The sequence below is a fragment of the Globicephala melas genome, chromosome 15, assembly GCF_963455315.2.
Source record: "Globicephala melas chromosome 15, mGloMel1.2, whole genome shotgun sequence".
NCBI lineage: Eukaryota > Metazoa > Chordata > Mammalia > Artiodactyla > Delphinidae > Globicephala > Globicephala melas.
In genome coordinates, this window is record NC_083328.1 from 43371961 (window position 1) to 43396987 (window position 25027).

At 51.2% G+C, this 25027-nt stretch overlaps 1 protein-coding gene and 1 long non-coding RNA gene across 10 annotated transcripts in view; one reads left to right on the top strand and one right to left on the bottom strand.

Moving 5' to 3' along the window:
* Window positions 1–6099: 6099 nt before the first annotated feature.
* LOC132593446 (uncharacterized) lies at window positions 6100–20867 on the bottom strand. Of its 2 annotated transcripts, XR_009558968.1 has the most exons (5): window positions 19546–20867; window positions 14521–16939; window positions 13855–13970; window positions 13121–13307; window positions 6100–11083 (listed from the first exon to the last, which is right to left on the bottom strand). It is a non-coding gene; the product is annotated as an uncharacterized lncRNA (long non-coding RNA). The 2 variants fall into 2 exon arrangements; XR_009558967.1 differs by having other exon boundaries at window positions 14521–20850.
* A 1491-nt stretch (window positions 20868–22358) lies between these two features.
* The window catches only part of SYNDIG1 (synapse differentiation inducing 1), a 117356-nt gene continuing 114687 nt past the window's right edge, over window positions 22359–25027 (top strand). For 3 of the 8 annotated variants that reach the window (XM_060284405.1, XM_060284406.1, XM_060284407.1), the window contains exon 1: window positions 22359–23094. The gene's annotated coding sequence lies outside the window, so the exon portion shown is untranslated. Of the gene's footprint in view, window positions 23095–23231; window positions 23248–23279; window positions 23565–25027 lie in introns of those variants that run through there. The other 5 variants (XM_060284403.1, XM_060284402.1, XM_060284399.1 and 2 more) reach the window with 4 other exon arrangements.

Consider the following 25027-nt stretch of genomic DNA (forward strand, 5'->3'; position numbering starts at 1 on the left):
ATTCAGCTCACCACGTGACTTACAGCCTCCGTTTTCACCATTAGGTCTTTAGGGGGGAAGCTGGTTCTGCATCAAAATGGGTCCTATTTTCAAGTATCCATTGCTCACCACTCCTTCTAATATTAACAGAAAAATTAAAATGATGCTGCTGCGTGTAAACCTGAGAACAGTCCAGCCCTCAGATAATTCAAGTGCGCTGAGCGCAGAGGGCAAAGTTGAGACTTTCATCCACCCCTGGAGGTCAGGTCCACAAAGCAGGTGCTTGTTCATTGACACACGTGCAGATGGGACCAAGAAGCCATCTGTGCGGCTGGGGGGGGTTCCACCCATAAAACACTGATGTCTTTGGCCAACTCAGAACGATCGGAAACCAGAGTGCTAAGGGCTCCGGTCTTTTATTTTCCTCTCAGGTGTTGGAGCCCAAGCACATTTATTAGCCTTCAGACCCAGCGCGGCCGTGCTGAGTGTCTCCAGAGCAGCGCTCTGCACTGGTCCATGCCCCAGAGATGGCAGTGCAGCTCTGTTCATCACAAACACTCATCTGCAGGTGGGCCTTCCCTCAGCCGATGTCGGGATGGGGCCAAGGATGCTGCATCCCTACCCGCTCTCCTGGTGATACTGGTGTGGCTTAAGTGGAAGCATCACTGATCTGGAGGAGAGCTTTGATATTTAAAATAGGCTTTACCTGATGCCTGTTACAGAGCTAAGAATCTTGAATTTTAGTTTAGTTTAGTTTATTAGCATTTAATGAATTTTATTTCATTTGATCAGATAAAATCATAGGCTGTCAGAGCTGGAAGAAATCCTAGAAAACATCCTGTCAAGTCCATATATATATATATATTTTTTTTAAATATGGAATCTTTAATTTTAGATTGAAAAAGCATCCTGCCTCTTCCCTGCAGTGTACAGCGTGGAGATTGGCTGGAAATCGTCCCGCAGAAGCAGAGAGTGTGCAGGAGGCTGGGCCCTGGGCTCCCACCAGCCCCTTTTCTGACTCTGCTCTTGTGGGAACCCGTGAACCTTCTCAGCCTTCCTGCAGCTGTTGGTACCACGACGCCTGCTGCCTGCCTGCGGGGATCAGACCAGACAGAACAGAACACCTCCTCTCAAATATCTGAAGCCTGCACTGTAGGCTTTGCAAGCTACAGAAATGGACTTCTGAGCTCTCCATTTAAGTGAATGGTAACAGAGTCACTGTTTGCTTTTCCTTGGGCTCCTAAACTAGGCACGCATCCTAGGATTCAGAGAAGGGTCTCTTCCTTTCTCCGGAATTCCCAGGCCAAGTCTGCAAGTTTTGCACCCAATTCTCCTGGCTTCAGTAATCACGGATTGTCCCCAGATCTTCCGGAAGTGATTCCAGTAGCCGGATGGAGCCCACGCTCGATCAGAGTGACCACAGGGACAGTGACTGCTCTGGGTGACCCCAAGGCTGCAGCCGCAGTGTCCTTGGGAAACCCTCTGTTGCTCCCTCCCACTTGAGGGACCCCTGGCATAAGTGACCAGTCCTCAATCCTGATGGTCCTTTTGAGAGTTTAAGGCACAGCCGGATAACGCTGCCAGCAACCAGACCACTGATCCTAGCATCCTGGGCTTCCTGGGTTGGGGATGGCAGAGAGCGCTTCACTGGCCAAGTAAAGCCCACCTCCTCGAGGGAGAAGCAAGAACGCTCTCCAGGGGCAGCCAGAGGAAGGCACTTTCAGGAGCGTCATGCCAAGTGGAGGGTGAAGACGGACGTTGGCAGGGGAGTAGCAGGCAGACCCGGGCCATTTCTGACCCTGGAGCTGCACTCTGACTCTTCTTCCTTGGAAGAGCTCCTTATAAACAACAAACAGCACCTGAGCACGAGCAGTGGGGACGTCACAGAAGGGACTGGAGGGCTGCCAACCCCCCCAACGGATGCCTGGCTTCCCCTCCAGCAGCTGAGAGAGCTGAAGACAATGGCCTAGCATACAATGTAAAATTACTAGACATACAGAAAAGCAGGAAACCACGATCTGTAATCTAGAAAAAAAAAAAAGCAGTCAGTAGAAACACACCTAAAGCTGTAAAAATTAGCAATAAAAGCATTGAAGCAATGCTTATAAATGTGTCAAAAGATTTAAAGGAAAAGTTGAATGGTAGTGATTGAACAGAGAATCTCAGTAGAAATAGAAATGGTCAAAAAAGAACCAAATGGAAATTCTAGAACTGATCATTACAACATATAAATTATAAATTCCCATGGGTTACAGAAGCAGATTATAGATCGCAAAAGAAAGGGGTCGTTGACCTCAAGCACAGATCAATAGAAATTGTGCAGTCTGAAGAATAGAGAGAAAAAAAAGTTTGAAAAAATATAAACAGATCAAGATATATTATGATCTTTGCCATAATATCATTTGGGTCATTGGAATTCCAGAAGGAGAGAATAATGAGCATGAGGTAGAAAAATATTTGAAAAAATAATGACCAAAAGTTTCCCCCCAAATGGAGAAAAACCTCAATTTACAGATGAATGAATCTTGGCAAATCCCAATCAGAATGAATACAAGGAAAACCATCAGACCTGAGGTACATCTTAAAAGTATCCAGAGGAAAAAGATGTATTAGGAGGCAACGGGATAGTGGAGTGGCAAAGGGGGCTGGGATCCCTGAACAGAGAGAGGAGTGTCCCTTCCGTCCACTCCCCTCTGTGCTCACTCACCAAACTCACCTCCCCACTCCAGCCAAAACACTCCCTCTCCTCCTGGCTTTCATTCTGTTTTTCTCCTGAATAAATTGAGAGTGAGGTGAATGCACATTCTCTTAAAGAAATTATTTAACTCTGCCTTTTTTCTTGACTGTGGAAAAGGCTTAGGGCAAAACAATGAAAAGGAAATGATTAACAACCTTAATTTGTGTTTCTGAAATTCTAACTCCAAATATTTGTCTACTTAAGAACTCCGATAGAATCAACCGACCGAGTAGTGGAACCAGTAAGGGTACCGAAGGTGACTTGGTAATAACTCTGTAGAAAAGCCAGCCGAGCTGCTCACCGGCAATGACCAGGAGAAGAAGAGATGGCATTCAAAAGAGTGAAAACATAATAAAATACCCAGGAATAAGCCAATTAAGAAATGCATACACAGCGGGTTAAAAATATCCATACCCACATGACTTGGTCTACGTTTACGGGAGGATGTGAAAATGAGAAAGAGATGCCGATATGCCCTGTGCTGCAAAAATGGAAGTACGCTTAAATCTATCAGTAAACGTAAAACTCGCTATCAAAATCCTGTGGTAATTTTTAATGAACCTGGGCAAGGTGTCTATAAAATTCATATGGAAAAGAGAATATAAAAGAATAGTAAGAATTTTTTAAAATATCAGTATTAATGAGATACTTGCCCTACCAGATATGAAAGCAGCCTAGGCAGTCAGAGTAGTGAAATCTGTGTGGTGTTGACACAGGGCTAAGCAAACAGATGAGCCGGAGAGAACAGATAATCCAGGAAGAGATCCGTATGTAATACACGCAGGATGTGCAACAGTGGGGAAAAGATGGATCCTTCAATACGTTGAATTTTGGCAAATCCACTCCATTTTGTGGTAAACAGAATAATAACCCCCAAAGCCCCCAACCTACCCCCTAGACTTACCATGGCAGAAGAAACTTCACAGACTTAAGTTCATGGACCTTGAAATGGGGAGCTGACCCCGGACCACATGGGGGGCCCAAACCAATCCCAAGAGCCTTCGAAAGCTGAGCTGTCCTGGCTGGTGTCGAGGGTCGAGGATGAGGCAGTGCTGCTTTGAAGACGGAGGAAAGGTCCTGAGATGGAGGAACATGGGCACCTCCAGGGACTGAAAATGTGAGAGCCTATCCTCCCCAAGCCTCCAGGAGGGAAAGGGCCCACCCACATCCTGGTCTTTGTCCATGAGCCTCATTGGACTTCTGGTCTACAGAGTTGGAACACAGTAACTCTGGTGATGTAAGCCACAAAGTCTTTGGTAACTTATCACAACAGCAACAGTAAACTAATACAACTTTGAAAAAGTAAGACTTCTACCATTCTACATATAAAAATAAATTTTGGATTGATTAATGAGCCAAATACAACATCTGGTTTGAGAGTTACAAACACACAGGTTAGTGAGATGTGTGTGGGCGGGGCCAGGAGAGAATGGAAGCAGCTTCAGTAGAATGTGTGTATACCCTTGAGGTGCAGGAAAACCCTCTTAGCAACACAGAAAGTCCAGAAGCAAGAAAAAACAAAGATGGATAAATTTGACTTCAAAAAAGTTAAAATGTGCTCATGGACAAAATAAAACACAATTAACAAAAGCAGCCTGGCGTATATAATTGGCAAAGTGATTTCTAGCACATGTAATTGGCAAAGGAATAGCTTCTTTATTGTAGAAAAAAAAGACACTACAATATTCAAGAAAAATAATAGTAACTGGATGGGGAAATAATTATATAATATGAGACTAGGTAATTCCCAGAATAAGCAATTCATGTGGCTAGTAAATGTATAGAAAAGGAGGAAATCGTAATGAAACTAATGATGATAATCTATCAGATTGACAAAACTTTCAAATATCGATAGCAGTTATTGATTGAACATTATGTAAAGATTTTTCTTTTTTCTATCATGGTGTGTAAATATTTGAAATATATGAAAATGAAATAAAATAAAGTAAAACATTTTTGTATCCAGCTTACGCTATGGTTGAGTCAACCCAAACACACGTGTGCACACACATGCATGTCCACGCACACACACACACACACACATGCACTGGCACACATGCACAGGCACACACACAAGGGTCAGGGCAACTGAGCTGAGTCTGAAAGAGCTAAAATCCCAGAGGTGATAAGTAGTCAGATGCCGGTGGCTTAATTCTGCCATTTCTGTAAAGCTGTGTAAACCGCCCCCTGGACAGACCCCGGACCACATCGGAGGGGAGACCTGCTTTGATTTTGCTGCCCCTCCTGCCCTTGCCTTGTGGCTGGTGGGTTCTCCCAGCTGCTGGTGGTAACATTTTGCTTTTTCCCTTTTCCCTTCTTGAGGGAGCTTTGAAGGGACTTCATAGGTGGGAGAAAATACAACTTGAAGTTTATTAATTAGAGACATTTCTTGTGAGATTCTCTGCCCACGGCACCGTGTCTGAGTCTAATAAAAGGACTCAAAGTAGAACATGAGAGCCCGGGCTCTACCCTCCCCACACCCAAAAGAGGGAGAAATCGGACTCCTCCTGGCAGTGTGAATTTGGTGTGGCATTTGGGAGAGTGACGGGGCCCTAGCTGCTCCTGAAGGAGAAGAAAGCTGTCACTGCAGCTTGGCTTATACTAAGAAGGAGGGAATTGGGAATAAGGCAGACATTCACGGATGCCGTTATGGCTGAATAAATGATGCTTCACCGTTAGATACTATGTTGTGTGCGTGCACCTCGGCCTCCTTCCATGGGCCGTCCGTCCGCTGTGTGGGGACTGAGGGAGGCGGCCTCCACCACAGCCTTTAAACACACTCAGGGCAGATGGCAGGTGCTTTGGCAGGTGCCAGCCTAGGGATCCCTCACCTGCCTGCAGGTTCTCCTTCCTCCTCAGGCAAAGCAATGTGTCAGCAGGTGTGTGGGAAGGGCAGACAGCAGAGTCCCTCTTACAATAAATCATGAAGGTGTCTGCAGCATTCTGTCACTTCCAAGGGTGGGGAACAGGAATTCTCCGAAATGAGTATAAACATGGTGTGAAGCTTCAAGCTTTGGGTTTGAACCGTGGCTCTGTCGTTCGCTAAGCTGGCAGCACTGGACGATGTATTTTATTCTTAACTGGCTGTCTATTTTACAGAAGTGCTGTGAGGACTAAAGTAGGTAAATATATGTGAAAAATCGATGGTGCAGAATACTAGACAAAGGCCTCTTGCCTCTTCTATCCTGGAGTCTATCTCCGGAGTCAACCATGGGCCAAACCCCACCTGCCACCTGTTTCTGTAGATATTTCATCGGAACACAGCAGATCCCCTTGTTAGATGTTGTCTGTGGCTATTTTTGAACTACAAGGGCAGAGATGAGAGCTCACATCAGAGAACGTCTGGCCCACCACTTCTTTTTTTAATTAATTTTTATTGGAGTATAGTTGATTTACAATGCTGTGTTAGTTTCTGCAGTACAGCAAAGTGACTCAGTTACACATATACATACATCCACTCTTTTTTAGATTCTATTCCCATATATGTCATTACAGAGTATTGAGTAGAGTTCCCTGTGCTATACAGTAGGTTCTTATTATCTGTTTTATACATAGTGGTGTGTATATGTCAATCCCAATCTCCCAGTTTATCCCCACCTTTCCCCCTTGGTAACCATAAGTTTGTTTTCTACATCTGTGACTCCATTTCTGTAGTGTAAATAGGCTCATTTGTACCATATTTTTAGACTCCACATATAAGCGATATCATATGATATGTGTCTTTCTCTGTCTGACTTACTTCACTCAATATGACAATATCCAGGTCCATCCATGTCACTGCAAATGGCATTATTTCATTCTTTTTTATGGCTGAGTAATATTCCATTGTGTATATATATATATATATATATATATATATCACATCTTCTTTATCCATTCTTCCATCGATGGGCTGGCCCACCACTTCTTAAAATCTGTCCCTGTGTCTGGAAAGATCTAAGAGAAATTAGTGATGCTGTTTGCTTCCAGGGAGGAGAATTGGCTGGTTGGGGAACATGGAGGGAGGTTTTTACCTGAATATCCCTTTGCATTTTTTGATTGTGAGTCATATATTACCTACTCATAAAAGAAAATAAATTTAAAGTTTCAAAAAAATGTTTGGCCCACAAACACAAGCCAAAAATATGCACTTCTGGCTCTAAGCAAAAGTCCCTGGACTATCCAATGTTTTTGCCGTCTCCCTGTCTTTCTTAACATGAGTATCACAAAATGATGGCACGTGTATGAAAATATTGTTACTAATGAGAAGTGTCCCCTTATGAATAAGGGCCTTCTTCATAATTTTGTTGGTAATTATACTTTTCACTTTGTCTAAGTCATTTTCTTAGAGCTTGTCTATACAATAACGAGCTGAATTTCCTTATGTGTTACATTTCCTGCATCCTTTATTGAAAGAAGACTGTCAACTCTTTCAATATAGTCTCAAAAAGGCAGCTCTAGCTAAAGCACATCTTGTCAAGTAGCATATGCTTGGCTGCAAGGAACAGAGCACAGAACTCAAAGTGATTTAAGGATATGGAGCTGATTCGCCTCACAACCCAGGACGCCCAGGGGTCAGGGCTGTCCGCGTGTCCAGGGGTTCTGTGGTCTCACTGTTATCAAACCCAAGTTCATGAGCCTGACACACAGTGAGGCCAAACAAACCAAAATGTCAGAGTCTGGAGCAGAGAAAGGGTTATTGTAGGGCCATACAAGGAGAACGGGCAGCTCGTGCTCAAAAAGTACAAACTCCCCGATGGTTCTGGGGCAAAAGTTTTTCTAGGCAAAATTTGGTGGGAGGGCTGCAGGGTGTGTGACCATCCTCTGATCGGCTCCTGTAGATGAACTCAGAGAGATGTATCAAACTGTTATGTATGTATGTACCTGGAGGAGGAAACAGGACCAGGCCCCATACTGCACTACTCTTTCTTTCTGTATTCTCTCACTCCCTTAACTAGTCACTGTTTGAATCTGCCCTTTGGAACTCAGGAAAGGTCAAGGAGGCTGAAACCTTTCTCTTGCAAACAAGAAACTGGGGACCTGGAGGGGCTTTGGGGCCTGGGAGGGCCCCAGGGTTCTGCTCAGTTTCATCATCAGTGGTCCCAGTTCTTTTCATCCTTCTGCTCTGCCATCCTCGGGGCTTTGGATTGTCACCCAAATACCTTTGTGCCTCACGGTCAGCTCTGGACACCCACATCCAAAGCAGGAAATAGGGCTGGGGTGGGATGAGGGAAGTGGCAGCAAGAAGTCTCCTTCCCCAGAAATTCTGCAGCAGCCCTTCACCTTACCTCTCATTGGTCAGAACCAGGTCACCTGATCCCTCCTGGCTGTCAAGGATGCTGGAAATGGGTGTCAGGGTTGAGACAGGTACTTGTCTATTTAGACAAGGATTTACCTATTTAGAGAGGTATTTGAATTTGGATGACCATCTGGGTTTAGGGAGGTACAGATGCCCCTCTGAGCAAATGAGAAGAGGTTGGTCCATGTCTGCTGGGAGGCTGGCCTGTGACTTGACATCGCTGTGCAGGTAGACACACATCCTGGGCTACGAGCTCACTAACCCTCCTCTGGGTGGGTCCTTGCCCTCCACTCCCCTGTGTCATCCACGTGCAATTATTGGTAAGGAGCACATTCAATGGTGGTTTTCCAGAAGTGCAGACAACGTGATGGTCCGTCCGGGTGCTCAGGGATGGGAGCTCTTGGTTGTGCTTTGTGCCCCAGCTCTGGCTTTTCCTCTCTGTCCCCTGGGATGACGGGACTCCTCTCCCAACGACGGGGCCTCAGCTGGAAGCCGCAGTGCTCTGCCCCCTCCTCACCAAGCCCAGCATCTCCTCGTAATTGCAGTGGAGAGATGTTTCCCCTTCCCTCTGAGCATCCGTCTCTTCTGTAAGTGAGGCTTTATTACTTTTGGCCAAAGTCCTGCTGCAAGATTTCTCAGGTAGCAACAGGCTTGTGCAGTCTTCAGAGCCGGAGCAAATTTCAGAGCCAGGAAGTCCTGTCTTGCAGAGGCGACATCGGCTCATGAAAGGAAACCTTGAGGCCCGGGGCCCCACTTCCCCTCAGCATGCTGTTCCTCATATCACGCTCACCTGCCCGACATGTGCAAGATGGAGTTTTGCTTCTGCAGCTCTTGTGATACAGTTGCCCCTGGAAAAGCAGAGGCTTCTGCTCTCAGGCAGATGTAGTTTCTTTTGGATCACGGAATACAGCAAGACTCTAGTTTTTACCTTAATTTCATTCCAAATGTGGTCAGGCTCAGAATTTTTTTCTCCAGGAATTGGCTTCCCAAACAGTGTTTCTTCCTGTATGTGGGCAACACTTCCTGATAACTTCTGTCCTGCCTGCTTCCTGTCCAAACTGGGATGGCTAAAGAGCATCTGTGTTACTGTATGCTGCTGGCATCACTTCACCAACAAATCATTAAATACTGATTATTCAAAATAAAGGAGAGTTTTGAAGATCAAAAATAAACAGAAAAATGGCTAATTGAATAATCTAGGACAGTGATTTTTCAAGGTGTGGCTTTACATCCCATCTCAGAAGATTGGAAGCCTTGACTGACAAAACAGGGGAGCTGTGCATCCACATGGAAGGCCTAAGCCTCCGCTTAAGCTTGTTCCAATCAGTGGCCTCAACTCCAAAGAGAAGAGATTTGGAATCAGCACCTCATGGTGTGCGAAACCAAACAAACTCTGTAGGAATTTCAGGCAAATTATTCTTTAATAATAAGAATTATTATTCTTACTATACATCATGAAAAAATGCTTTGGTTCAAATGTTGAATAAAAAAGTAGTGGGGGGGCTTCCCTGGTGGCGCAGTGGTTGAGAGTCCACCTGCTGATGCGGGGGACACGGGTTCGTGCCCTGGTCCGGGAAGACCCCACATGCTGTGGAGCAGCTGGGCCCGTGAGCCATGGCCCCTGAGTCTGTGCGTCCAGAGGCTGTGCTCCGCAACGGGAGAGGCCACAACAGTGAGAGGCCCGCGTACCGCAAAAAAAAAAAAAGTGGTGGGATAAAATACATATGCACACAGTGCCCTTAGAAAACACTCGGCAAGGAGGTACAAGAGTGGGATGGATCAGCATTTAATAACGGCAGTTTCGGCATCTGGAGGCTCCATGGTAGACGTCGCTCGATCTTATAACATGACTTGTTCAACCATCGTTACAATTCTAAAGAACAAGGACAAGATCATAGAACATGTGAAGTCTGCTGTGCAGATGATGTAGGCAATAATATCAAAGAAGCGTGGAAAAGTGACGGAGGAGATGGAGACACTCCTCAGTGTGTGGATGCAGGATCAGCATCAGTGTCGAGTCCCGCTCAGCTTAATGGTGATGCAAGAGAAAGCTAAAAGCCCTTAAGACGACCTGAAGGAGAAACTTGGTGAAGAATCAGAGGGCACGTCTTTTAATGCCAGCCATGGCTGGTTTCATTGGTTCAAGGCTAGAGCCAACCTTCACAACCTAAAAGTAAGGGGCGAGGTAGCGAGTGCAGACCAGTAGCTGCCTGGGAATTTCCTGAAATGTTTCGAGAAATTATTGATGAAGGCATGTATTTACCCGAGCAGGTTTTTAACGTGGATGAGACAGGACTGTACTGGAAGAGGATGCCAGACCGAAGTTACATGAGTAAGGAGGAAAAGCTGATGCGAGGATCTAAAGCAGCAAAGGATAGGCTAACTCTGTTGTTTGGTGGCAATGCTTCTGGTGATAGGAAGCTGAAGCCTGTCTTAGTTTATCATTCAGAGAACCCGAGAGCCCTTAAAAACATAGCCAAGGACTCTCTTCCTGTTGTGTGGAAGAGTAACCCCAAAGCCTGAGTTACACGGGCCATTTTCCAGGACTGGTTTTTCCACCACTTTATTCCAGAGAGAGAGAAATATTTCTTGGAGAAGGACACCCCATTCAACATTCTTTTGCTGCTCAACAATGATCCAGGCCACCTCCCATTCATGGACGACTTTCATCCCAACGTCAAAGTAGTGCATCTGCCACTGAATATTACATCGCTCATCCAACCTATGGGCCAGGGAGTTACAGTGATTTTCAAGAAATATTATTTACATCACACTTTTTGCCAAGCAGTAAAGGTGAGTAACGAATCAGGAACAACGAGACAATTTTGGAAGGACTATAACATCTACAAGGCCATAAAAACATTGACTTTGCTTGGTGTGAGGGTATGGCCGTCACCACGAATGGAGTTTGGAAGAAACTTTGCCCGCAGTTTGTTCATGATTTTCATGAATTTGAGAAGGTGGATGAGGGGTCCAAAGAGGTCTTCAGCAACGTAGTGACCCTCAGCGAGAAGCTGGAGCTAGATCTGCAAGAGGACGACTTCATTGAACTCCTTGCTGTGCAACATGACGAGCTTACTAATGAAGACCTGATGGAATTGGAGGCCCAGAGAAAGGACAAAGAGAGACAAGAGGAAGAAGTAACTGAAGAACCAAAGAGATTCACGACGCAGGAAATGGCAATGGGATTTTCTTTATCTGAGGAAGCACTGTTAGTTTTTGAGGCACAGGGCCCAAACATAGAATGGTACACGAAGTTTCAACAGCCATTCAGAATTCAATCCAGTGCTACCATGTCATCTATGATGAGGTAAAAAGGGCTACTACCCAGACATCACTGGATCTTTTTTTCAAGACGGTAGGTAGAATTGAATCCAGCAAGGAAGCAGAACCTGTGCCATTAACGTCAGGCGTGGGTGAAATTGCAGCTTGCCCTCATCTCCTATTGCTGACGATCCTTCAGCTCTACCATCTCCCACCTCCTCTCCCTCCTCCAGTCAGTAACTCTTCTTGCCTGTTCACTCGATGCCAGCCCCTGTAAGCCAGCTGTTGTATTGTACTACTGTACTTTTCAAGGTACTGTACTGTAAGATTAAAAATGTTTTCTTTATTTCTTGTTTGTTTTTATGTATTTTTTGTGTGAAAAGTATTATAAACCTATTACAGTACAGTACCATACAGCCAATTGTGTTAGTTGGGTACCTAGGCTAACTTTGTTGGACTTACGAACAAATTGGACTTACGAATGCAATCTCAGAATGGAACTCGTTCATATGTAGGGGACTTAACTGTATTGGAATTTTAAGTGAATTTTATTTTCTTATAATTTTCCATGTTTCTAGAGAAATTTTGAATGGATAGGCACAGTTTTTACATCAGAAATAGAAAATGTTTGTTATAAGAACACAGCCCGCTCCTCCCTTCCTCCTCCCCCTCCCCCTCCCCCTCCCCCTCTCCTGCAGGCTATGACTCTGCATAGAACCTCCTGACCTTGGCAGCCACCCTGTAAGGAGGAGATGGAGGACCCTTTAGCAGCCCTAGAAGCAGGTGCTGCCACGTTGACAGAGACAGGAAATGCAGGGATCTCACCTGATTTCACCAAGGAGTAGTTTTAAAAAACATTTTATATAATTGCCCTAAGACGTGTGTGTGTGTGTGTGTACACATGCACTCAACCACAGCAAGAAAATCCAGGCTGTGAGAATAAGATACTAAATATATTTCTTTCTTTGGGGGTCAGTTATTTCCTCGGGGTCTACCAGAAAGGTTACCTACATTTTCTTTTTCATCACCTGTCAAAGGATATGGCATCCAAGTTCCCTTTAACTACTGGAGGCTGAATAAATGTCCAGACATGTGGGGTTTTCAGATAAGAAATCCATGCCCTTGGCCCATGTCACTCTCGCGCCCATCCTGGGTCTCAACAACCATGACGAGGGGGCTTCCACTGACCCTGCACGTGTGCACAGACCAGCACGTCCACGGGGCCACATAGCCTCACTTCCTCCGTGCTGGACGCCTGTGTCCTCCCAGCTTGTGGTCCTCACCTCAGGGAAGGTGAGTCCCTTATCCTCCCAGGAAATGCAAACCATTCTGGCCTCATTACTTTTCTCAGAGGCTGGTTTTCATTCCGGAGCCTATCACCTCTCGGGTCTTTATTTCCCTACAGTGTGTTCAGGCCCAAGAATTTACATATTGAAATATGCATGTGATCATCATAATTTAACACCTGTTACCTCTCCTTCATACTATGATTAGGGCATTAAATTGATTTGAAATTTGAATTATTGAAACAATGTATGCATGTGAGTTATACCATCTATAAGCTTCATTTTGGAAGGGAAGAGGGGGGTTAGTTATTTCTCCTAAAAGGGAGCTGAGGACCAGGGTTACTACCAGCTCTCTCTAACTGGCCAGATCAGTTCCCTTCACTGGGCAAAAATATGAGTCCTCAACTCAGCCACGTTCTCTGGGTCAGCTTTGACCCACAAAACACTGAGATGCTATCCACCTGCCCTTTGAGGGTATTTGTCAAAATGGTCCAGAAATCAGAAGACTGGGTCTTCCAACCAGCAGTGTGAATCAGTGTCGTCGGACAGGCTGCAAGCCCAGCAAGGAAGCCTTACCTGCGGAGAGGAGAAAGTCTGACTACCCCTTTCGCTTGTTTACTATTGTGCCAGGCGGGGAGCAGAGACCCCATCTGGACTCTTCACAGGCTTGCTGTCACCGAGGTTTTCCTTCTCTCAGTCACCAACTGTGTCCGCTGACTGGCCGATCTTCCCTGGTAAAAGTACTGGAAATCATAGCCACAACCTAGGATGAAGAAATGGAGGCACAGAGAGGTTAAGCGACTTGTCTGGAGTCACACAGCTTGGATTTGAACCAAAGTCCCCTACTGCCTGTGGCTGAGGGTGCTTTCACAGGTTCCCTTTCCAGAATTCTGGCTTTCTCCCTGTGTTCGGGTGAAGTAAATCCTCTGCCTGGAAGGGAAGCAGCAGACAGGGCCCTCTCTCTGCCTTGCCCAGGGCACTTCCAGACCAGAGGTGCTGGGGCAGCCCCTCCCTCAGGAGCAGTTCTCCCCTCACTCGGGGCACTTCTGACCTTGCTGGAGACACACAGACGTGTCGTGTGGACCCGCTGTCCTGCTCTCTGTCAGCTCCTACTTGGGCTGAACACCCCTTCCCCAGAGCGCACACGTACACATCCTGCCCGTCTTGACAACCCTCGCCGACCCAGTCACACCCCTTCCCCAGAGCGCACACGTACACATCCTGCCCGTCTTGACAACCCTCGCCGACCCAGTCACACCCCTTCCCCAGAGCGCACACGTACTCATCCTTCCCGTCTTGACAACCCTCACCTGTCTGGTCTCACTTCTCAGTGTCCCTTTCAAACTGTGGCAGCCAGGGCCATCCTGCTAAATGTATTCTTCTCAATTTGGGGCCAACTTCTGGCTTTTCAAGGCCATTTTGAATCCTGAAAGTTTGTACAGAAAATCAGCCATGCATTTCTGTCCTTCCACCCAGAATGTGTGTTTGTGTCTAAGTATACATTTGCGTCGGGCCAGGTGTCAGTGGAGACAGTGGACTCAGCAGAGTGAGGAACGAACCTGCGGCACAAGGACTAAGACCCTCCCGCCCCCCCCCGGCCGTCCCCCCCGCTGCTTGCACACTCGCGCTCACACTCACACATATCCACACCACTCGCGGCGCCGTCCCCCCACCCACTGCCCCTCCTCGACGCCCCTGCTCCTCAACCCTCTCGGCCACCTCTGCTCTGCCTGCCGTTCCAGATCCTCTGCCAGCCCCGCTCAGATTTATCTTGAAAAATGTCCAACACGTAACCCACTTTCCAAGGGCAGGTCTAGGAGGGAATAATTGCTGTTATATAGGGCGAGCCCCAGCGGCTCTCAGGAGATGCCCTGGTTTCCATAGAGCCCGTGCTCTGTTCACCCCCTGCCCCACCCCCACCCGGAACCCACAGTTAAGAACGTAGACAGAGACCCACCGCGGGAAGGGGCACCTACCTGGCTGGCATCGGTGCTCAGAGAGCAAAGTCAGCAGACAGTGCTCATTGGTGATGGGGCCTGAGTGCAGAGATTCTTGGCAAGTCTTGAAAAGTGAAGAATTGTTGGAATTGGGCAGAGTGTATGACGAAGTAGCCTTGCATTGGTGGGTGCAGCAAAGGGAGGGTCTCGAAGGAGTCCCAAAAGCAGAGTCTGCTGCGGCTCATCTTCCAGGACCAGGGCCCCAGGAGCAGGCAACTTGGCTATCGTTTTGTCTGCTGGTTTGTGTACTTGGTCCCAGCACCATGTAACACGGGGACAGGAAATCCTGTTGGTTTCCGTGCTCAGTATTCATCAGAAGGAAGGCAAGCTTGAATCCATGCAGAAGGAAGTGTGTCTGCTTAGGAAGGGGTCGATGACAATCCGTATGCTCACGATGAAAGAAGGGATCAGGCGGAAGCAGCGTCCTTGCCCCCCTGGGTTAGCTACTAATTTTTATTTTAATGTTAAACCATTGCATGATCTATAATATAACTCAATCTATTAAGCACAGTTTAATGAATTAATCAGATATTTTTGCAACAAGTGAGACATATTAAGAAGATGGGGCTTCCCTGGTGGCGCAGTGGTTGAGAGTCCGCCTGCCGATGCAGGGGACATGGGTTCGTGCCCCGGTCCGGGAGGATCCCACATGCCACGGAGCGGCTGGGCCCGTGAGCCATGGCCGCTGGGCCTGCGCGTCCGGAGCCTGTGCTCCGCAACGGTAGAGGCCGCACCTGTAAGAGGCCCGCGTACCGAAAAGTAAAAAATAAAAAATAAAAAAATAAATGAGAAGCACAGACCTGTGCCCAGGGAAGGTGGCACTCACTGCTGCTCAGAGGAATTTCAACATTCGTTCGCTTGAGCAGAATTCATGTTGAGTCAACACAGTGGCATTAGGGGACACCTGAAGCCTCCTGGGTATCAGCTCCACTGTTTCTATTTCTTCCAGTCATTCACGCGGCACCTTGCATCACATCAGGGCTGTGTGGGACTCGGGCCCATCCGTCTTCCAATGCCCCGGGGTGTGAGACACAACCTGGGGACAAGCAGCCCCACTTTACAGACACAAAAGCCGAGAGAGGACGGAGTCGCTGCTTCCTGAATCTGGAGGACGAGCAGGTTTTGTGCCTGCCCTCGCCTCCCATCTCACATTTCCGCTCTATGAGCAAAGCCTTCAAGGCCCTTCATTCCTCTCCCTGCTCTGATCTCTTCCCCTCAGACAGAGTCCTCCAAGGTCAGCGAGCCCAGGTGCAGGCCATGGTCTGGAGAAAACCCAGACTCGGGAGACCCGGATGCAAGCATCCGTTCTGCCACTTGGCAAATGTGACCTTGGGATCCTCAAGGCCATGGGGAGCTCCAAGGGCTGCCCATCCCCACTTTTAGGAATAAGGCCATGCTCCCAGCTGAGAGGGCTTTGCGGGCAGGCCGGTCGGGGTCTGGCCCCAGACCTGCAGGTGGGAAAGGCTGAGGTCTGAAACCGGAACGTGGCTCAAGGCCAAAGACCAAGGCAAAGGGAGGTAAGTAGTGGATGAGTTGCCAGGAAGGTGAAAAGCTAAATGAATCGGGGCAAAACCGGGCCTGGGGGTGTGGTTCAGAGCCAGGCCCCCTCATCTTCCCTCACACACGATAGCCCAGGAACCGCGTCTCTGCACGCGGGCTGTGATGCCTGTGAAGGAACCGGCCTGAGTGCGCAGCCCTGGAGTCCAGAGACCTGCCCAGTACCCAGTGCAGCCCAGCGCCTTCTCCCGCCGTGGACAGTAGGCCCGCTCCTGCATGTGCGCAGTGCTGAGGCTCACCTGCGCCCCACACAATGCAGAGCCCGGGGAGGGGAGAGAAGGAGCTGTAGACCGGCCGGCACCGCTCCCACCACCAGGCTGAAGGGAGGATGGGCCCCCAAGGTGCTGTCCCGGGAGTGGGGATGTTGGAGACGGGCCTGCCTGTGGGCAGACGCAGTGCAGCCCGCGTGGGCCGGGCTAGGGGCAGGTGGAGACGCACGCCTGATCCAGAGCACAGGAAAAGCCACGGGAACTTGAGATGCTGCCCTGAACCAGTGGGTCATGGCACCTGGTCCAGAGAGGACTCTCTCCTTGTGCTGTCAGCCCCAAAGTGGGTTATTGCTGTGGCCACACTTGGCGCCTGCTGTAGGAGGAGATCATCCTGTCCCCTGGTGTCCTGACATCCAGCAAACCATACCTAAGGCACCCCGGGCAGGACCAGCCGCTGATGTGCATGACGGTCGCCCAGGGAGCACAGCCGGGCACAGAGGGCAGGTTCCGGCACTTGCCCGAGGGAATTCCTTTATTCAAAGGCATCCTTTTCTTGAAATGTGAGTGATAAACTGGGAATCATAAAAATGAAGTTGCTTAATTTCGTGGGGTTTTCCCTCCAGTTCCACATCCTGCAAAATTACAGAAGTGGTTATTTTTGCCATAGAATTCTCTCTTTTTTTGCAGAAAAAAAGTGCATGCTGCAAAAAGTATATTTTCTTGAGCCAAAAATGAGTTTGTAGGCTTTTGGGGAAATGCCAGAAATGATGCTAATAGTTAATGGTGGTGTTTGAACGCTTAGTGTTGCACCAGCAATGTTTTCATGGACCCCCAACCTCTCAGTTTCTCATCATGTTAGAGCCACACCGGTACACACAGTTCTTTTGTTCAGCAAGAAAAACACGGTCTTCTTTCGTTTGAGCGAAGGAGGTGCACTGTCCACTTTGGTGCATGGATCAAAGTGGATTTATGACTCCATTTTTTGAGGCTAGTGTTTCTGAACACATGGTGCACATTCTGGCTTCACAGTCCATCCTGAAAGCAAGGTTTTGTAAAGCTAAGCTTTTCCTAATTATTTTTCTCTCCAACAGTCCTGGAAATAAACGTATTTTCCTGCTTCCAGCTAAAATACAATTTCTTAAAGACACTGATTATTCTGACACTGTCCTCTGTCCTGATAATAGATATGGGTCATGGAAATTAGTCACCTGCCGAGGCAGGTCAGGGGGAGAACAGAGGACCAGCCCTGCTGGCAACAGAGGGGCCGGTGCTGGAGGCTCTGGTGTGACAGTCTGTGTGGTCACCTGACATCACGTATCCAGGAGAACGTGAGGCCAAACCTGTGTTCAGGTCCAGAAAGAAGAAATAAATTGTCAAAATCAGGAGAGGGAATGGGTGAGGGTGGGAGACCCCCAGCAGAAAGGGTTCACGATAGCATGGAGAACAGGGGGCCCCTTGAACTTGATCTCTTTCCTCGTTGGTCCCTGACTTCCTGGTGTGTGGGGGCTGTTTCCTGGGAAAGATGTAGGATCGATCCCAGCGGGACAGCATCACCACACCTGCCCGCTTCACTGTCGCAAGTGTGTCCCGTGTGTCCTGTATGTGTCCCACGTGTGTCCCGTGGTCCTACACCCGCTGAGCCGTCTCTCCGGACTCTGACTTTAAAGTCTGGGGCAGGGTGGAGCACGAGCCCACGTGTTCACGCTCTGATGAGAGAGATGAAGGCTGTTCCAGGATGAGAAGCCAAGAAATAGGCAGGGGGGGGTCCTAAGCAGCAAGGCCCATGGGAGCTGGGGCAGAGGGAACCAGACAGAAGGGCCTGGAGGATCTGACAACAGACTTGGCCTCACCCAGCCTCGGCCCCCTTGAAACAAGAAGCACTTGGATGAACGATAACGTCCATCTCCCCTCTCGTGTGGCATCTGAAGGCCTTGTAGCACCAGCATGCTTTGTGCCATGCCCCTCAACTCCCCTGCAAAAAGTCCCCAGCAGCCCCGCAGTCTTGCCAACTGTCTTTAAAACAATAACCCGCCATCCCTGCTCAGGAAACACACTGCGCGCGTGGAGCACGTCTTTATCTGTACACGGCCAGGCAGCAGATACTATAACCATGCTCATTAGACAGGAGGAAACCAGGCTCCCTGTGTGAGGACGGGCCACGGGAGTGGCAGACACCTACTCCCAGGCTCGCTGAGCCCCTCGCCGTGGTAAGCCTTCAGCTTGCCCCTGACGCACACCCTCCGAGAAGGATGGCTGCTCGCCGAGCTGAAGACAAGCCAGATCTGAGCCCCTTCCTCACTCACTGGCTGCGAGACCACCGGGCCGAACACTCAACCTCTTCATCTCCTGGGGTCACTCCTGCCTCCCCACTGAGCTCAGGTCCAGATTCAGGGAAGTCGTGTGCATTGAGAACAAGTCTTACTCTCAGCAGCAGCTGATTGCAAAAACAGCTCCAAACGCCTCCCACCTCCATGCATCCCGTCTCCAGCGGGACCTCATGGCCCCACCCATCAAAAGCCGGGACCTCATGGCCCCACCCATCAAAAGCCGCAGGCTGTCTCCCACCTCCTGAACTTGGGCCATGCGACAGCTTTGGTAAAGGAGACCTCAGCCATGTGACGTGGGCTTGGAAAACCGTGTGCACTGGGCCCACAGCGCTGGGCACCACCAGCTCTGTGAGGAGCCCCGGGCCAGCCCTGGGGGAGCAGCGGCCCATCCCCCCCCAGTCCGCAGCCAACCGCCCCAGACACATGAGGCGGGCTTTGGTGGGCAGCTGACCACGGATGCCCAAGGGAGCACAGGTGACACCACCCAGCGGCTCAGCCCTCATCGCCACCCTCAGGGCCGTGAGCCAATAGAGGGCTGCCGTTTTCAGCCGCAATGTTCGGCCTGGCTTGTCTGCAGTGGTGGGTAACTGACCCACGGCACCACAGGGGTGGCTTACAATTTGTTAACTTACTGCTCTCCTTGATTCATTCCAAAGTGGTGTGACAAACGCAGAGCCAGACTGCAAAGTCTGTAGCCCAGACCTGGGCTTCACTCCCCACTCAAGCCACCTGAGAATCAGAGGGCCGTCAGGAGAGCACCGAGAACTCCTCCAGCTCTGACGTTCTGGTGTGCTGGTGTATCTTTTCCTGTTCTAAACTCTCACTTCAACATTGCCTCAACATTTTGTGTAGGTTTTGAATCTCTCTCCTTTTATTTCTGATACCAATTCACAGTTTTCTTAGAGCCTCACCTATCATGTCTACACTGAACACCTGAGTGGTCATCTTTCTGTCCTTCTAAGTCCACAGGATTCTCCTGTGATAAGACATTGCAGCTTTTCAATTCCTGGATGTCATCAATCAAGACGATTTAATAACAGATCTGGGGAGGAGACAAGAAAAAACTGGATGAATGACATTGCCTTAAAATTGGGGACACCCTCACCACTGTTAGTATTACAATCAACGCGTAACGAGGCTGAGCATTTCACACGTTTGACCTAAAGCTGGTTTAGAAGGAGCCTTACTGAGCTGCCGGCACCACGCAGGGCACGGCAAGGTACTTCATAAGCTCTGCCTGGTGTCTGGAACCTTTCAGTTCACAACGTGTTGAGGAACGCCTCCTGCCTGAAGACCTCCAGTCCGCGCTTCCTCTCATCTGGGCACCTGCCTCTGGGAACTAACAGCTTCTCCCGAAAGCTGTCCAGAAGCCTGACGGCTGGCTGGTGACTGAGCGACAGTTCACAGCGCAGGAATTGGCCCCAGAGACCTCTCTTAGCTCCTCTGTAATCTCTCCTAAGAGATAAGCCTTGTCGAGAAGGTTACCCGATACCCAGGAGATACGGCGACTTCCCCTGTCTCCCTCTGCTCAGTACGCGACCGCCCCTTGTTTGCTTTCCTATTTCAGTGTGGCGTCACAGCACGACACTGATGATAACCTTGCAAGCAACAACCAGGGATCCAGACTCAAGAGAAACCACCCTATACGTGCAGCTACCTACCATCCCAGACCAGCCAGGTGCCCACCAGGAGCCGTGGGTGCCTTCCCTGAACTGCCACATCTGCCAGGAGCAGGGGACGCCCCTCTCTTCATCTGAGATTCCTGGCCCTGGAGAGTTTCTTATGCAACGATCGGTAACACCCACTGGGATTGTGGAAACACTAAAAGTTGTGTGTGCATGTTCAGGGTCAGGGTCTAGAAAAGATAACATACTTCTGGAGACCTTGAAGCTATGCGAGTGGCATGGGAGAAATTAATAATAATAATATTAAACGACCTTCCACATCATGGACTTTTCCCTTTTCCTCCAAATTACCCTCTTTCCTCAAAGACATTTAATTGTACCCCTTCCCCCCATCTAATGCAGTCAATCACTATTTGTTCAGTACCTGGGATGTGCCCAAGAGCTGTATGAGAATAAAACACAGTGACTTAAGGGGCCCACCATATTCATTCCACAATAGAAGGCCATGGGAATGTTTAAATGCTAGATTGAGCGAGGTGTGCTATGAAAACAAAGCCTTAGAAAATGTCAGGAAATGTACCCTCCCCCACCCTCCCCGCGTGTACCCACGCTCCACACTTCACCTGGAAGAGCCGGGGTACTAAGTTCCAAAGCAGCAGCCTGGAACGTTCCAAAGTACCAAGGACACGACAGAGAGGCAGCCCACAGAACTCCACACGGGAGGCCACGGTGAAGGCATCCCCTTCCTTTCACTCTGCAACCCTCACTTTCGGAGGGAGCAGTGCACGGGTAGCCAGTGCCAGTCAGGGGTCACGTGTTACGCTGCTCTCATGAGGGCCCGCCTGGTATGTCATGAAAAGTCCAAGTGAAACTGCAAACCATGCCCTGGAGGCACAGGCAGGGCCAGCTGCGCCCCAGGCTGGTGTCCTCTCACCAAGAAAACAAAACTGGCCCCGAAGCGAACCCAAAGTCTAGATACACAAGTGCTCTGAGAGGTGAGGACCCAGGTCAGGCCGCCCCCGAGCTCTGGTGGCTGCGAAAACCCCAGATGATATTTTTCAAAAAGCATCAGCTTCTTCATCTGATAAACAGGAGTAAGGATTCTCCACCTCAAATGAGTCCAATGACATCTGCTCAGCTCAGTGGTTCAGATGAGAGAATGTGATGTTCTGATCCGGAAGGGATCCAGGGACAGTGGCAAGTTTACTAGGATAAGATGGCATCTTCCTCCCATCTGAGAAGTTCTTCAAGCCGGGAGGAGTGGACCGTGGCCTTTTCTGAGCGTTCCAGACCACAGCCTTGCAGCTCTGGGATCTGGAGCCAGAAGCCTGGCTGTGCTTTGCCACACGACAGAGATGGAGGGGGGATGGCATTCAGGTGGATAAAGACAGAGCACAGATGGTGCCGCTTCCACTGACCTGCACCTCCACCCACCTGCCCCCTTACAGGTGCACTGGGACTTGAGTTTTCTCTCTGGGCTGCTGAGGACCCACAGGAGGCCAGTCCCACAAAGGGAACACGGGGAGGGACCTGGTGTTCTGGTCCCACCTCCAACCCCAGCCCTTTGGAAACTCCACCCCAGGAGCCCTGGCAGAGGAAGAGGTGCCTTCTCAGGGCCAAGGGGTCGGTGACCAGGCAGGGAGAGGTCTCTGCACCAAGGAGGGTTTCCTGGGGCATAACAGACAAGGAACACCAGGGTGCAGCCAGTGCCAGCCGGGCTGGGGCACCGGGCGCTTCTGTGCCTGTGACACAAGTGGGCTCACAGATTCTTTTCCTAAATCACTTTTGACTCCCTTCTGGCACGTCTTTCCTCCTCACTTCTTTCTCTCTGAAATCCCAACTGCAAACACCACTTCCCCCGCCTCCCTCAACGCTGGAAATGCAGACTATCTTGGGAGGTGCCCTCCCTCGCTCCCTCCCCACTGCCCACTCTCCTCACCAGGCTTATGCCCAGCCCCCTTCTCCTGACAACCTAGTTTTCCTCTCAATTCCCACTGCCCAGGGCCAGCCCTGCACGCACATCAGACCAGTTTGACACTGGGTCGAGGTCCTGGAGTCTGGGCCCCGCGCCTGGTTTCACGGGGTTGATTGGCAGGTCAGGACCCGAGGAGATTCAGGCCTATAAAGTGGGTCCTTAGGAACCTCAGAAAGAACGAACCAGAGCCTGGAGAGGCCTTTAGGACCGAGGGGAGCCATCTCTTCTCCGAACCAGGCGACAAATCCGCCCTCCTAGTCCCCAGTGGATGCCCCCTTCCCCCAGCCTCTGTCACCCACATTCCCAGACACCGGGCCCGGGCCACCTGCCAGACGCGATCCCCCGCGGGGCCCGGCGGCCTGGGGCAAAGTTGGCGGCGCCTTCGCGCGGAGCCGTTCCCTCCTCCTCCTCCTTCCTGCCATCCCTAGAGCCCGTGGCCGCCGCCTCCGGCACGCGTGTCTCCAGGCTCGGGAGCCGAGCCGAGCGGCGCGCCCCGGGCGCCCCTCGCCCACCCGCCGGCCGGGTGCGCGCCGCGGGAGTCTCCTCTCACCCTCCTCTCCCGGTGGCCGGAGGGCCGGGCTCCGCCCCGCCGCCGCCGCTAGCTCGCTCCAGCAGCCCGGGCCGCCGCCGCTGCCCCGCGCCCGGCGCTCCAGTACGCGCGGGGCAGCCGGGGGCGCGGGCGGCGAGCGCAGGGCCGAGCGGCAGGGAGTGGACGGAAGGGAAAAAGCCGGGCGGCGTGGGAGAGAGGCGGGAGCAGAGGCGGGCGCCGCAAACCCCGCGCCCCGCGCCCCGCGCGCTTGCTGCCTCCGGAGACGCGCGGGCCGCCACCGGGCGCACTAGCGGGTCACCTTGTCCGGGAGGTGAGTACCGACCGCCACGGCAGAGCGGGCAGCAGAGGGGCCGGCGGGAGCGGGGCGGGGGCCGCGGGCAGGCGGCAGAGAGGCTGCCCCCGCGCGGGAGGGCGTCCTGGCTCCGCCTCGGAGCGCGCAGACCTGCGGCGTCGCGGCTCCGGGGTGAGTTCGGGTGGTCGGGGCGGCGGGGCCGGGGAGGCGCGGGGTCGCCAGGCGCCAGGGAGAGCGGAACGGACGAGGAAAATGTGGAGGAAGGGGCCGGGCGCCGGCAGCCCGGGCTGCAGCTTGGCGCCTCGCCACCCCAGGAGCCCCGGCGGCGCGGAGGCGCCGCTGTGTAAAGTCGGAGGGAGCTGCTGAGACCAAAACCCGGGAGCGCGGCGGAGCGGGGCTGCCCGGGGCGGTGGAGGCGCGCGGCGGGCATTGGCTCTGAGGGTCCGGGAGACCCCCTCCAGCGACCCAAAGGAGACCGACTGGGGCTGGTGAGCGGGGCCGCCGCGGAGCTGGGGTCCGAGGTCCATCTGGGACAGGCAAGGGAAGCGGGCTTCGATTTGCCGAGCGGAGGGAAAAAGGAAGGCGAGGGTGCGAGCGCGCTGGAGATGGTGACTCCTGACCGACGACCGGGACGGAGACCGGGACTCTGGGAGCCCCTCGGTTCCGCGAGCTGTCTGATCCCTGGCAGCCGCAACAGCCCGGAGCCCTGGGAGCCGCCAGCCACAGCGCGGAGCGGGGAATGAGTGGATGCGTTTGGGGTTCAAGTTCTGGTCACAATTTCCCTGGGTATGATTTCTGCCTCTTCGTGCGCGCTCTCCAGGTGCGGGGAGAGGGAATTGGATTACAGGCAGAATGGGGCATTTTTCCGGAGGAAGGGGCTTTGATCGCGATGCGTTTTCTGCGAGACTCCAGTGGAGTGGGCGCTTACAGTCCTGCTTTGGGGAGGCTGCCGGTGGGGTCGCTTGGCTTTCCTGAAGGACTAGAGAAAGGGGTCTTCTCGTCGCCTTCGTCTCCTTGGGTGCCCCTTGCACGCAGGGGCGTGGGCGCCTATCACCCAGACTTCAGGTGCGTGCAGCCCTTCTGCGGCGTCAGATGCGCTGGCGCCGCCAGGCTCCTGGCCAGACTCCCGTCTGCGCCTTCCCGGGCCACCTCCCGGGTTCGGGTTTGGTGCAGCGGACACTGGCTGAGGGCTTGGCAGATTTGGGGGCTGGGGGTAGGTGGCTCCGATCTGCAGTTAGAATCAGGCTTAGGCAGTGGGGCGAGCACCTGGGTCAGTGTATCTGTGGGTCCCTCTCCTGCTGGCCGGCGTGTTTGGTCAGAGCCCAAAGGGAGCGGCTTCTGCCCTGAGCAGAACTGCAGCCTGTGGGGTGAGCGGCCTGTAACAAACCCCAGAGCCAGCCAACTTCTTATGCTGAGGAGAGATTGCTGGGCAGTCAGCGCTGGTGCTGGGATGTGGTCTCCTGAGGGGGTCTGGCTCCCTAAAGGCTCACAGCAGCCAGAGTGGAGAGCCAGCCCGGCGCTGGGGCTGATGTCCGTTCTGGCTAAGACAGGAAGTGGCTGGAGCAGATTTGGGGGTGAATTATTGCCTGCTGTGTGCCTGGTGGTTGTGTGGAATGTCTTTCTGGAGATCAGACCACAGGTGTGAGCCTGTGAGACGTTTGAGGGTGAGCCTTCCACCTCCCTCCCACCCTGTCTCCAACACCCCAGGGTCCCTTTGCCTAGAGCAAACGTTAGTTTGTCACTGATCTGGTGCCCTCCCACACCCTGCCCCCACCTACTGCATGAAAATGGAATCGTCATAATCAAGAGGGCCTTGTTCAATAAAGGAAAAACTGGGGAAATCTATGTCTAAAGTTTTTTACAGTGGAAAATGTCAGTGGTTCGCAGAGGTGGGAAGAACAGCGCACTGACCCTGCAGCGTGCCCCTCATCCACCCTGCTGCCTTTCCCTC